Genomic DNA, 15,237 nt, shown 5'->3' on the forward strand with positions numbered 1-15,237 from the left:
TTTTTCACTATTTTTTTGTATTTCCTTTAGTTTCCCTTGCCAATTAGTTGCTCTCTTTCTCTCATCTTCTAATTTCTTCTTCAAATATTGGATTGTATTTTTAGTAGTTACCTTTTTTTTCTTCTCATCCTCGAGTTCCCTTTTCAAATCATGGATTGTCTTTGTAGTGGAGTCCTCCTTTTTCTTTGCATTGTCCAATTCATTCTTCCAATCATGGAGTCTTTGAGTAGACTCCTCTTTCTTCACATTCTCCAATTCCTTTCTCAAATCAAGGATTTTCTTTGCAGTAGACTCCTCTTTTTTCTTTGCATTCTCCAATTCCCTCCTCATGTGGTGGATTGTGTTAGTGCTTGCAGTAGCACTAAACTTCGTTTCCTTCGCATTCTCTAATTCATTTTTCAAATCATTGATAGTTTTTGTAGTTGACTCCTCTTTTTATTTCATATTATCCAATTGCTTATTCAAATTATAGATTGTGTTTGCATTAGACTCCTCTTTTTTCTTCTTATTCCCCAATTCCTTTTCCAAATTAAAAATCATCCTTTCCCTAGACTTCAAATTTTTCTTTTCATTCTCCAATTCAATCTTCAAAATATTATTTTTCTTGACAGCAGAGTCCAGGTTAGTTTTAAATTTATTGTTGACCTGTGCACTACTCTCTACACACTTGAACAACTATGCAGTATAGGCTTATTCATGCTGAAGTCTTTTTTGGCACTCATCCAATTGTTTAGTCAATTTTTGCACTTGTTCATTCATCGTTTCTTGTTGGACAATTGCCTCTATAGGAGAAGATTTCTTTATTCTTTTTTGCAATTCTTTGAACCTATTGTCTGCTGCTTTCTCCTTCACCTTCAAATTATCAAGGTCTGCCTATAACTTTTCTATTTTCTTTGTAAGCCTTTTGTTTTCCCTCTCCACTTTTAGAAGTTTTAGAGTAGACCATTTTTTTGCTCTCTTTTGATATATTGATTTTGTCTATATTTTTCACTTTTGACAAATCCATTTGAAGACTGCTAACTTGTATATCGTTAGGATTTATTATATTTTGTGGTGGATTATTATCTCTACCCAGGGGTATAATAGCTATGAAGTTCATCATTTCATTGTTTGGACCATCTGTTGAAAATATTTTGTTAGTAGATCCCTGACATTCAGCAACTACATCACTTTTCAAAGTCTTCATAATTTGCCTATTTCTTTTGCTTGTCTGTTCAAACTTTAATGCAAACTCATTCAAACTAAAAATTGGGTTTGCTGACACAATTGAGTGTTTGAAAGGTGAATTATCAGTTGTATCATTGTATGCTCCTCCAACTCTAGTTAAAATTACTCCACCTACAATTGTATTTTGAGGATTGCCAACAGAATGAAGATGGCTTATTCCAAATCCTAGTGTTTTAGGACTATTTTTTGGGTTTTGTATAGAAGATACTGGTGCATAAAATGGTGAAGTAACCATTGACATTGCTAGAAGTGTAATTGTCATAAATTCTTTCTTTTTTTCACAAGGCTCATCCATGTTAGTGCTAGTGCTAGTGCCAATGGGATCAACTATAACTGGATTTGAAGATTTAACAAATAATGTGTTGGGATGACCTTCAGAAGTAGAAGCATAATTTTTTTTTCCTTTCTAAATAAATCATCTTCAATCTCAGGAGTTTAATGATTGGATTACATCCTCTTTTGGGTGGGTTTGGTACTGGAACTATATTCCAAATCCCTTCACCACTTGCACCAATGGGCCCTATACCTGCATAACCAATTTTTTGTATCATAGTTGCCCCTTTACTATACATTTGTTTAACAAAATCACTCATTTGATGTTTAACAATATCTATGCCCCTAGTTGACCCAGAATCCTGAATACCTTGAATGTTGGCATCAGACTTGAGGTCCTTCTGTCTTTCATTATCACTGTCACTACCAAAATCATAGAGTATAGTTGGATGCTCTTTATTCCAATAATTGCTAAAAAGTTAATCCTCCTTAATTTCATCAAAACTAGCTGATGTCATTGGTTCACCCAAATTTTGCCTCATTTTTCAAAAATTAGTCATCTTGGTTTGACACCACATTTTAGCTACACGTGCCTCTTTAATTTCTTTCAACATAGACCTTTAGAAGGTTCAAATGCTCTCTTGTAAAAATTTAAGTATGTCAAAGGTTTTGATTTGTGCAACATTGTAATTGGGATGACAATTCTGTTGCATGTTTCTCCATCTCTTTCTTAACCTCAGCCCATGAATCCTTGTTTTTTAACTTTTCTATCAATGGAATCTCCTAATGTTGATATTTTCTCATAGAGTTCCCATTGGCAATACATCTTATTTTTATTATGTTCAATGGATCATAATTCCAGTGACTAAAAAAATCAAAGCTAAAAAAAGTTACCAATTCATTTGCCACTTTGAAAGCCTTTCTCTCAAATGTGAGGCCTCTAATTACGAAAGGAAAGGAAGGAAATATCATTTTCTTTTGTTGTCCACTGAAAATTCCATCTGCTATACATATTTCAGTGCAAAAACCCTTTCTCTAACATGCATTAGAAGTTTATAGGGTTCAACCATTGAACCGTAAAACCTTAAGACAATGTACTCTTCCATGAAGAATCAGTCAACCAATTGAATCTGACTTCCTAGTTGAATGCAATCTTTACAAGACATAGACAATCTAAGCATCAAAGTGCTTGTGATTTTTTGGTAAATAGGTGCCAAACAGAAGTCTACAAAATGGTTGTAGTTTTTATTTGTAGTAGTCATCCTCATCTTATGTGTCCACTCATATACTGGACTTGGAGTCTCTAATTTATTCTGGGTTTTCTAATCAAACTTATAGACCTCAATATCAAGCTTGTTGTTCTCTATCTCAAATATTGGGTGATGCTTTGCTAAAAGAATGTAGCACAAGTAACTTGTGAACTTAAATGTCTTCATCTTGCTTGTAATTTTACTTTGTTTAATCATCAGTAATTGTTGTTGCATAGATTCAACAATGTGCTGAACAAAATTATATCTTGCATCTACCTTCTCAACTGACTGACCTCAATAAGGGATATTATAAATTATTTCAAGAACACTGACCCCCACTTCCTTGTTACTGTCCAATCCCAAACAAAATGATAAGAAAGAAATAGTATTCTGAACCCATGGCACAAAAATATCATACTGATAAGGAGGCTTATGGTTTATGTCCAGTGTAACACTAGTAGAGAACTCGTAAATTAAACCCTTAATAAATAAATCTTGAAGAAATCTTTCCAGTTTGTCATAAGCCTGTGCTAGTTTATCCAAGTCAATATGCTCGTTAAAGCTTTTTAGTTTAAACCCTAGACCTAGGTCTAACAAAGTGAAAAAATCACTCTCAGTTATGGATAAAATTTCCTCCTGAATCTTTTGGTTTACAATTGCATTTCAATTTTCATCATAATTCTAAGCACATAGCATTACAATTTTAGGAAAAGGGAATACTTCGGGTATAGCGAGGTTTGCTAATCCAGTAACTAGAGCAGTTAGTTTATTTGTATGTGCACAAATATTGTTGTTATATTTGTAATAATTTCTCTCCTTTAGTGGATCTTTTCACTTATTAAACAATGAATGTCTAATTTCCATGATTCCTAAATCTCTATGGATAATAGGATCAAAAATATCATGACATTCATCGATGAAACTTAGGGTTTGTAGCACTTGCCTGAGTTCTATAATGTGTTTTTTTTCTTTTATGCTTGCACTCGTATGGGAGGTTTTTGACTTTGTTTTGCCCATGCCTACTACTGGTTATTACACAAAATTCTTCTTCAAGCCCTATTTAAAATAATTGTAAAGTGTAAACCTAAGACAGTTAAAATCAAGATTTCTATTGTTGCAAATTGCAATGAAAAAAGTTTTTTTTAAAATTAAATACCCAGAATCGAGATTGGATAATTGGTTTTGTCGTCTGATACTCAAGTTTCACACTTCCAGTCTTCAAAACACAAAATGGAATTCTGCCAGTCTGAGAAAATTTGAAATTTGAAAACCCTATTATATCGGACTCAACTTGGAGAACTTTCAATTTCTTATTCTAAAAACATACAGGGTTAATGGTTAAAAAAAAAGTATTAAATAATTAATGATTTTAGGTACTTTATTAATAGTATGTACAATGTACACGTAAACGACATAAAGAGTCAAGACTCAATAATTTAGTAATGTACATAACAATAATAAAAAAAATTAAAAAGTAAAAATTTGTTACATTGATATACATTTGAATAAATTTGTTCATTTTAAATTAATTAATTAATAAAAATAGAACTTAATTATTGATGATTCGATATGATTTTCGGGTGAATTTGTGGGGTGATATTGCTATTGTCAAGAGTCATCCAAAATTGTGACACATGTCCATCAATCATGACACTTGTCAAGGACACATGTCACAATTTTGGATAAATCTAGGCACTTGAGAAAGCATTTTCCAGATCGGCTCAATGGTCAAGATTTCAATTTTCAGGTAGAATCTTGTAGTACACGTGTCCCAATTTTGAGTTAATTTAATTATTGATATTCAAAAAGATATATTAAATTTTATAAAATAAAATTGGTGCAAAATATGAAACAAGTGTCACTAGTACTTGCCTTTAGTTTTTACATAAATCTAATTTAAATATAATAAATTTATTATAATATATAAAATATTTTAATTAATAAAAATATAATATGATTATATTTTTCTGTAATGATGTTAATTTAAATTTAAGTTTTATTCATAAATATATTATATAATCATTGATATATGTTCTATTACATATATATCATATGTATATTATATGTTCTATTATATAATAAATAATTATAAATAAAAATAATAATATTTTTATAATAATAATAAATCTTAAATGATTATATAATATAAGTAATATTATTTCTAATTGAATGACAAAAAATATATTATAATTTATTAAAAAAAATACATTATTACAATATAAAATATAAACCAATGCACTTATATATATATATATATATATATATATATATATATATATATATGTTAATGAATCACATTAAAAATGAAATATTTAGCTCTTAGCCCTAAGCCTAGTACCTACCAGCAAGTACTAATAATTATTAATAAATTATAATCATAATAGTTTAATTTAAATAAAATAAAATAAATTTAAAAATATAATTACAAATTTTATATTTTTATTCATATTTATTATTTAGTTTCAAAATAAAAATGTAATATAGTTTAATTATCTATAAATTATTAACATATATTGATAATTGTGATAATTGTTTATAAATATAATTATTAATAATATTAATCGAGTCTTTCAATTGGTAATGACTAGACACGTGTCACGATTTCAGATGAGTCTAGGCACATGGGAAAGCATTCCCCAAATCGGCCCAAAATTCATCCTGAGTTGTCGATCCTTCTTTTATACAACAGTCAGGATCTCAGGCAGAATATTTGAGTACACATGTCCTAGTTTCGAGTAGAAATAGACTTTATCTTCAATCTTTTGAAATTTGGCCCAAAATTGAGCTGCGGTCATTGAAAAGTATTTACATAGCATATTAATTAATATAGAGAAAAATAAGAGAAATTCTTATTAATTGTTATAATTTTACTTTTAAGCTTGAGCAATGAGCATGTCAAAATCATGATGTTAATTTAATTATATATATATATATATATATATATATATAATTTATAATTATTATTATAATAGTTTTAATATATATAAATAAAAGATTTTCTTTTCTGTTATAGAAATGATTTTCTTTTCTATCATAAGCTTTTTATTGTAAAGATGATATGAAAAATTCAATGAAGATATATTAAATTTTATATAATAAAATTAGTGCAAGATATCATGAAATAATAATAATGACAATAGTTTAATTTAAATAAAATAATTACAATTTAAAAATATAATTGCAAATGCTATATTTTTATTCATATTTATTATTTAGTTTCAAAATTAAAATATAATATAGTTAAAATATCTATAAATTATTAAAATTTAACATATACTGAAAATTGTGATAATTGTTTATAAACTATTATTCATCATTTAAAAGATTTCATAATGAAAAAAAAGTTAGGAATAGGTGACAAGATAGGTATGAAATAAAAATTTGACACATATATTATCAAAATTATATTTAACTTTGTTAAGGTTATAATCTATTAATCTTTAATTTTTCTTGAAGTTGTTCCATTTGTTTTAACCAATCAGATTAAAGAAAAATAGTTAATTATCAACAGTTAACTATTTTTAACAAAGTTACAGACTTACAGTAACATTTCAATAGAGCATTGACAATCAAGATGCCAAAAACAAACATATAAAGTCGTAGACTAACAAGAACAACGATTTGAGAAGCCAAAAACTATTATTTTTATTGATAATATTTTAGACTGTACAATGTACATAGTACTAATTCATAGCATAGATATTCAAAATAATTGATTAAATTAGCTTGGTTTTACTATTTCATAATTTACAAAAAAGGGGCAAGACCCAATCCAAAAGAAAATATAGATATCTTTAAAACATTTTTTTGCCCTAAGGATAACAGGTAATGAAACAATATTCAGAAATAGGAAACAAGGAACTAGGGAACTAGGGAGGCTAGAAGCATGAGTGGACTGAGGGACCGAGGGCTTGAAGCCTTTAATCAAAAAGTCTTCAAGTCTGTCTGGGAGGAATCTATTGGACAAGATGATGTCGCTAAACTCATCCAGCCATGTGAAGTCGGTCTCCTTGACGTCATCCAACAACAACCATTTCCATAGAAAATTTCTTACTAGTTGTGCCCACTTTTGGTGGCAAGTCATTTGTCATTCATTCATGCTGAGAAAGAAAGGATGCTTATGTATAATGCACCATATGCCTTCCTCCCAGCACTTGTCTACTACATCTGCAAAAGGGATGCCAATGCCTGGCCCTAGTACCTGCTCGGCCAATACAAGAATTTTGACATCATCTTCTAAAAATATTTTTTTTTAAAATTACAAAGAAGCATCAACATGTCTATTTGACTACTTCCAAGGTAGAGAAGAGACGCAAGGAAGTGGGAGGTAATATCTGTGGACACACGGTACCTCTTATTATTTTTTAAGAATTCATAGCTGAGTACCATGAATATAGCATGGAAAATAAACGAACTTTAGGCATCTACCTTGTAAACCATGGCAAGGACATCGTCAGGAATCCTACCCAGAAAGGGCTTTTGCAAAGCCATTGTAGTGCATTTTAGGTGAATTGGCATATCCATGACTAAGATTCAAGAAACTCTACAAACTACAATTGCAAACCAAATTTAGATTGAAGAATATGAAAAATAATAATGAAAGAGGAATTGAAGAGGTCATTTAATGGCAGTTGCATTTAGTTCTTTGGCATTCACGATCTTTCATATCTTTTTTCTTGTATTCTTATTAATTTTCAAGTATGTGAAACACTAAAATGTATTGGCATTAATGTCAGACAATTGATAGTGCCTGACATTGAGTAATGATTTCTGTGCAAACCTTTCCACATGTCTCCATTCTAGAGAGTTATGTGCGACTCCATGTCTTTTCAACTAAGTGGCCCTGATATGCATCTTCTATTGTTGATCTCTAACTAATCAATAGTCAATAAAACTATTGTATTTACTAGATTGACAATATGAAAGTGACAGTAGCTGACTTGGTAATAGTGACACTGACATAACGATTTTACGACATTAGTAATAACACACCTAAGATAGTACACAAGTTGATACTTGAAGTGACTACTTAGCAGTCAATACAGTCACTAGCCAATACATGTGCAAATTTCACTTTCAGATTAAATAATTTGTCAGTTTAACACTGAAGATTAGCCAAGACCATTATTATTCATTTTCCTACAAAACAAGTAATTTGCCTCTGAAATTATTAATTCATTTTTGGCAAGGGAAAAAATAGGCATCATTTATTTATCCATCGACAAAAAAAAACATTAATTCACCACATTTAAAATGATTTTTGCTAGAGCACAAAAAAAAATTGCCAACATATAATTTTTTATTTCCCTATATGGAACAAAAAAATCTCCCTCAACATTAAAATTTTCCTGCCCAAAAAATGTTGGATTCGTCAGCGTTTTAGGCTTTTTTTTCGAGAGGAGTTTCTTAAAGTTATCACTACTTCTTAATGATACATTTCTCGTTTTCCTACTGCTAGTATCCCTTCTCTATCTTTAGTATGGTATATGATATCATGTAATTTTACCATGCTAACCGATTGAAAGATTAAATAGTAGATTGACTACTTATGTAATTAAATATTAAAATATAATTGGAGTTAAGACTTCAAGTAGGTAGACCACTATGCAACATTGATGTAGTGTTTTTAATTCATACAACCATTTCTTAATGTGATTGTAGGTGATGGAAAACAAATTATAATTTATCTCATGCGAATAACACAAATAAAAATACACATCTAGTTATAGATTCCATTTTCATCTAGTTTTATGGTTTACTAAGTGGGCATATTACATTATTTTATTTTAAATTTGATATGATATATACATCCAATCCAAATTTGTTCAAGTCTTTGCCTTATACATTTTCTATGCAAAGATATCATGCAATATATTTCTGACCCTTGCAGATGTTATAATGCCAATTAGTGTATGCTTTTCTAGATCTCCATCTAAGGTAAAAATGTGTGAACCCTCTAGATCACTGATAACTCAACAATTAGTTTATTTCTAAGGGTCTATAGTCAAGAATAGTAGAGTTTAAGTAAGAAGAATTAAATGCACAAAAAATACAAGAATTTGCTATGCTTTATGTTTCTTTTGTGTTGTTTTATACTTAAAAATAATAAAACCACTTTTCAAAGAAGTTGGATTTTGGTTTATGGTTTAGATAAAATTATCTCAATAATTGGTGGGCATTTCCATATGTTAAAATCTAGTCCATTGCATGCAAATTCTACATGGAGAAGAACCTTATCAACAAACTGAAATGCCAATCAAAACTATCATCTTCTAAGTAATTCAAGTAACATAAATGAATAAGAATTAATATGCTTGCTGAAATTACAAAACCAATAAGTACAATGAAATCAAAATTATATTACTTGGTGTAAATATTCATCTTATTTTGAATTTTTCTATATTACAAAGGTGAGTGCCCACTATTGACTTGGGTGTACAAAAATAGAACTTAAGTCTTTAGAGATGGATTTCTAACACTTTTTATTTTTTTCTAAAAATATGACATAAAATTGTTGTGTACTTAGAAAAAAAATTAGAGATAAAAAGGATAAAACAAACAAAAAAAAATGACAGATTTGACATGACACAATTGATTAGATTTAGGAATGTTAACTCTAAATATAAGTACCCATCTATAGGATAGGTTCTCCAATTTGTTGGGAGTGGTGGTAGTGGAGATGGAAAATTGTTGTTGGCATATTCAACAATTCATGCACTTTATGAGGTCTCCCCATCAGTATCCATGTGCCATTGGTTAGTGGATCTAGCCTTACTCAATCAAATGGGGCTTCCTGGATAGGCCCACACACACTCATTGGTTTGCTAGCCCTCCTCCATAATTTTGTTTCCAAATTTAATATTAATTACCACTGGGCTAGCTGGTAGAAAAATGACAGATCATAAAAAAATAAAACTAACACCCCCATTATGCAATGAACATGTTCTTCACCAAATCTAACTTAGCTCAAGATATCACAAACTTTACTTTTGACAAGGGCTTCTCAAAATGTTTACAACCATTTACAGGTGGATGTTGAATAACTGTTGCAATCTTTTGAACTCCATATCCAAAGAACACATATCTATATGCTTGTAGAAATTATGAAATATTAGATAATTAGTAGTATTTAAAAAGCTTTATTTAACTCTGATTGTCATAGTGTAGTGTAGTTGGCCTCAATAATTAATCAATATTTCCTGCTATCTACCTGTCAAGATGGATTGCATCATAACTAGAAAAAGAAGCTTCCATATATTTAGCTCAGTTGAACTAAATGGTACTTTTTCCTATTTCTTATTGAATTGAAATATTATACTTCATCTCAAACTGAAACAAAATCTTGAAGTGCTTACCTAGCATTAATCTCACATGCTCTATTTGAATCCACAAAGATGCAACATTATTTTTGTTCCATAGCAGGTCAATTCATAAGAATAGTAACCTTCTGATATCACAGCAAATGTTTTTAGTAGTCTAATGAAACTTGCCTTGGCTCAACCATAAATTGACTCAACTTATTTATAGAAAAGAAAATATCAAGTCTATCTAAAAGGATCCACCAAAATTGGTTCTAAAAATTATAGTTGTAATTGTTGATTTTTGTAGCTAGGTTGCATCCCTTCTTAGCTAACTCTATCATGTCCCCATCTCTCAAATAAAATTTAAATAATAATAATAATTAAATTTATAATAATTGATAGAAGCATATATATTGTTAGTATTAAATTCATAATAATTAAATTTATAATAATTATTAAATTGAATATATTGTTAGTATTAATAATAATAGCAACAAAATAATATATTTAATAAACATATTATACTATAAATCTTATATTATAAACAAGAGCTCTGTTGGAGCTATAGTCCCTACCTTTGGCACAGAGATGGAGGATTTTTTTTTTCAGATTTGAGAGTGTTGTTGGTGGAGATTTGTTTATAGTGAAAATAGCGAAGAACAATTTTTTTTAACAAAAAAAATTAAGATAGTTGAGTATAAGTTAAACTATTAAATATTGATGAATAGTTATAAAATTTGTATAAGTAATTTTTTTTCAAAAATTAATCTATTTTTTGATTGTTTATGTCAATTACCAAGTTTTGGAATTATATACAATGATCACTTTGGAAGAACACAAGACTTGCCACCAAAATAAAGAAGATGGAAATGTTTGTGAACCTAAACAACAAGTAGTGGCTAGTTTAGTAAATGTTGACTTTTGGAGAAATTATTTTTAAAAAGTAGCAGTTTTATACTTTTTAGAAGTGTATGAGTTTCTTAGAAATTTTCTATATTGTCTAGTGCAAACATGTAGCAAATAGACACATAGAGAATTTGTATTCTATAGACATGTATGAAACATATACATGACTAAAGTATTTACTATGTTTGTTCAAAAGAACCCAAAAACTGATGCACAAGTCTAATTTCAGAGTGGCGAGCAATTTTTGCAAAGTTCATATATTTCAGAGCTTGGTTTAGAAAAACTAAAATCCATATGTCTGTCTTCAAATGGGAGAAAGTGGTTTGCAAAACTGTGGCACTCATTGGTTTTGATATGCATACTGTTCCTACAAAGTAGGACTGTGTTAGTTAGGGCCATAAAGTATTGTACTATTATTAATACTATCTATTACCGCACACATTTGAATAGTTGGAAATGTTCAAGATGGATGGTAATTTTACCTCAGGCATTACTATTTGAGTTGTCGCAATACTCTTTTGAAGGCTATGTGTTGCCCATGTACCTTATAAATAGTGAATAGAAGTCAGTATTTTATTCCATTTATTTTCAATAAATTTGATTGTTAGTAATGCAAATAGTAAAGAATTCTATATAAGTACTTACACCTATTGTTTCTCTTGTGATTAAAGTAATTGTATGGTCTATTGCCTTATATCTTGAAGTTATGCATCATATAGATTGCTACAGACATGCTTTCTGTATAGTTGTCGAAGTGGATTTGTGTTAGTTTTGGGAAGTAGTCTTACAAGAGCTTGCCATGTAGACTACATTTAAGGATGTTGTCTCCTATCTTGACGATGCATTGAAGATAAGGTTTGAATTTAAATGTTGTATTTGTTCCATGGTTGGTGCAGTGAATCTCAGCTGGATTACTTGTTGTTGATAAGGAGACTATTTGTTGGAAGATTGTGCAAAGTGGCTATGGCAAGCTATATGGACTTTTTTTCTCTTAATATTTTTGTTACCTGGAAGCAATAGATGTGTCATAAGAAGTAATTGATTTCAGTGATCTTTTGAATGTTATTGAATATTGAATTGTAGCTATTTGTTATTTTTTTGACTTGTAGAATTTTTGTGCGAGTTCTTCTAGTATTTGTGTTGTGCACTTGTCATTCACATAGTCAATGTAGGTGGCTTGGCCTGATCTAAGAACTATTGAACCTCATGGGTTAGTTTGGGTGACATTTTTTAGGAGTAGCGACAATGTTGTTGGTGATACAATTGATCTACATATATTTTCCAAGATTTTATTGCTATATTAGTGTGTTTTTGGCACAATGAGCTACAATAGCAAAGGGTACTAATGTTAGGAATTGGAAGATGAAAGTTGCATAAAAGCATTGAGATAAATATTAATGCCAACAATATTCATTACCTATAGGAGATGTGTCAGATGGCCATTGTCTATCTCTAATCTATAGGTGGAACTTTGTGGCATTCTATAGATGTGATGTTATGAGGACGCTGAGACTGCCATTTGGATAAATGTTCTAACATTGAATCAAACACAAAATTTTGGTATTAGGTGACAATTTTTTGTTTACAAATATTAGCTATTTTTTCAATTTTTGTCTCTGTCCTAAACTAGATGCAATAATCATCATCTCATCTTTCATATTGTGATTTTTTCTTCTTGATTCCAAATTTTTTAATGCGGATGCTTATTCTAGGAGTGATCCATTGCAAATATTTGTCAATCAAGGCATTTTTAATGTTTTTTGTTATAGTCATTAAACCAACTTTGTCTATTAAATTTGTGTGCAATTGATGATCTTTGTTCATTTTGTGCATAGTTCTTGCAAGCTAGTCCATATGTAGTGAGAATGTCACCTTCAAGCATTGTTGCTAACTGTGTAGTGTAAATGTCAAATATGGTTGTTGGGGAAGTGGCTATCAACTTTTTCCTATAGTAAAAGTGGGTATATTAGCTTGAAATATATTAGTTTTCATTAATTTATGTCAATGAATTGGAGGTAGAGAGAATTAAAGTAGTATGACTACTTGCCTTTTTTCCTATTGTCTTCAAGAACTAGTGGAGACCCTTTCTTCTATTATGTTTCCATTGTCCATAGTATTGAAGTTGCAATGAACATCTGATGGTGGTTACATGATTAAGTGTAATCTATGAGATGATTGTGGTGGGTGATACAATGATTTATGGAGTTCAATGCTAGAGCTGAAATTGAATTGCAACCACGAAGTGGTCAGTTCAAGATGTGTAGAGAATAATGGCTCTTGAGATTTGCATGTCTATGTTATGTATCCAGATATGGTTGAGGTTTCTTCCTATTTGTGTTGTTGCATTCTTAGTTACAAGTGTGATTATGTTGTTGGATAAAGTCAAAGAATTAGGATTTTTTTCTTGTTTTCTTTAGTGAGTCAATGTTGAAGTCTCCCATAATTCCTAGTTTTGAATATTTTGGTAATGTAGCAGTGATGCTTTTTATGAAAGTGAATAGATCATTTGTTGATGTAGTTGGTGTTAGACATACATTTGCAATACACAAGGATGTTTCTATGTAACAAATGTCAATTTTTGTTTATTCAAGCTATATTGTTGCAAATGTTTCTATTTTTTATACTGAGGTAGTTTTGGTGTAGCATGTCAGTAGTTCATGAATAGCATATGCAGGATAGAAGTTGATTTTTTCATTGGGAAGTGGTAGTTGGTCAATGTAAATAGTTCTTGTTTCTTGCAAACAAAGAACAATTCTAGTATGCAAGTTGTAGTCATGGTCTATTTCCTGGGCATGTAGTTAAAGGCTTTTGGTATTTAGGGTACATAATATGATGGTTGATGATGTAGGATAAAGGCTACAATTTAGTTGCCATTTTGATGATGTTTCAAGGTATTGCATTTCATCTTCAACTTTCTTTGACAACCTAAAATTATTGTGTTGTAGTTTGTTAATCAAGTGCAATTTTTCAATGTCTCTTACATGAGATAGAGTAGTGTAAGCAAGGCCATGTTGATAGACTTTAGCGGGGTCAAAAGTAACATCTTCCATTGTGAGGCCTTGTGCTTTATGAATAGTTCTTGCAAATGCAAGTTGTATAAGAAATAATGATCATGTGGCTATGTTTGTTATTGTTTGTACCCTTATTGTAATTTGTGTGATTAGTATCCATGTAGGTGGTATTGTTTCTCTATATATATTTTGCATTTTTTATCTTCATAGTTTTCCAACTTGAGGGTCATTGAATTAGATCCAAATTACATCTTCAATTTTGTTCATGTGTAGTTGGAACATGCCATCAACTCCATTGACCAAACCATTTTGTGTGTCCAAGTTCCCTTCTCTAAGCTCAACAAGGATTCTTAGATTGACAAGTATGGTGGAGGGAAAGCTTTTTCTCTCTACCTGATAAGGGTTGTTGTCAAAAGCTCTATCTTTCTGGTCAACTACATCAAGTTTGTAGAGTATTGTTGGGAGGGAGTTTATCATTCTTTTGTTATGGTCATCAATAGCTGAGTTGCATTGGAAAAAATGTGGGAGTCTTGGATCATTAGGTATAGTCTTTTGACATGTTTTATTTATGTGTCAAATGTCTTCATCGATTTGCTCACAAGTTCTTATATGGTTGAGGATGACTACAAAGTGTTGGTTTCTTTGTCTGACTACAGTTTTCAAGTTGTAGTATTTGATATTGTTCATCCAAAATGTCTATGGAATTTTATCACCATTAATTATTGAGTGTTCAAAAATCCAAGCATCACATACTACTTGAGCCTAGTAGAAGTCACCATAGAATATGATGTCTATGTTACTGAATGGTTGGGTTGGTGTATGTTTTATTTGGTGTAGTCTTCTATCTATGTTGTATAAGGTTGTTGAACTAACCAATGACACCTCATTGATTAGTAGAAGTTTTAGTTGGTAAAGTCTTTTGCTCAAGTTGTTTAATGTGTCTGAGTCTAAAGATATAATTTTGTATGAGTTACATGGTAGTTGAAGTATTGAATGTATAGTTAGCCCTCCTATGTTGTATGCAACTTTTCCTAGTGGAGAAACAATAATACATTTTGGTTTGAGCAGGTCACTCTCTAATTGTTTCTCATATAGGTGGATCAAAGCCTCATAGAATAGTTTTTTTGTAAAGGTCTTGTCAATTTTGGCACCTCCTATTAGGAGTAAGTATATTGGTTTATGTGGGAATTTTTTTTTTTGACATGACCACATCTTGTAATATTGTTTTTTTGCTCTTTTCTTAATTATCTTTGATGATGAAGTATTCAT

Source organism: Cupressus sempervirens, chromosome 9 (genome assembly GCF_028749045.1).
Source record: "Cupressus sempervirens isolate cs-2001-9-10 chromosome 9, ASM2874904v1, whole genome shotgun sequence".
NCBI classification, from domain to species: domain Eukaryota; kingdom Viridiplantae; phylum Streptophyta; class Pinopsida; order Cupressales; family Cupressaceae; genus Cupressus; species Cupressus sempervirens.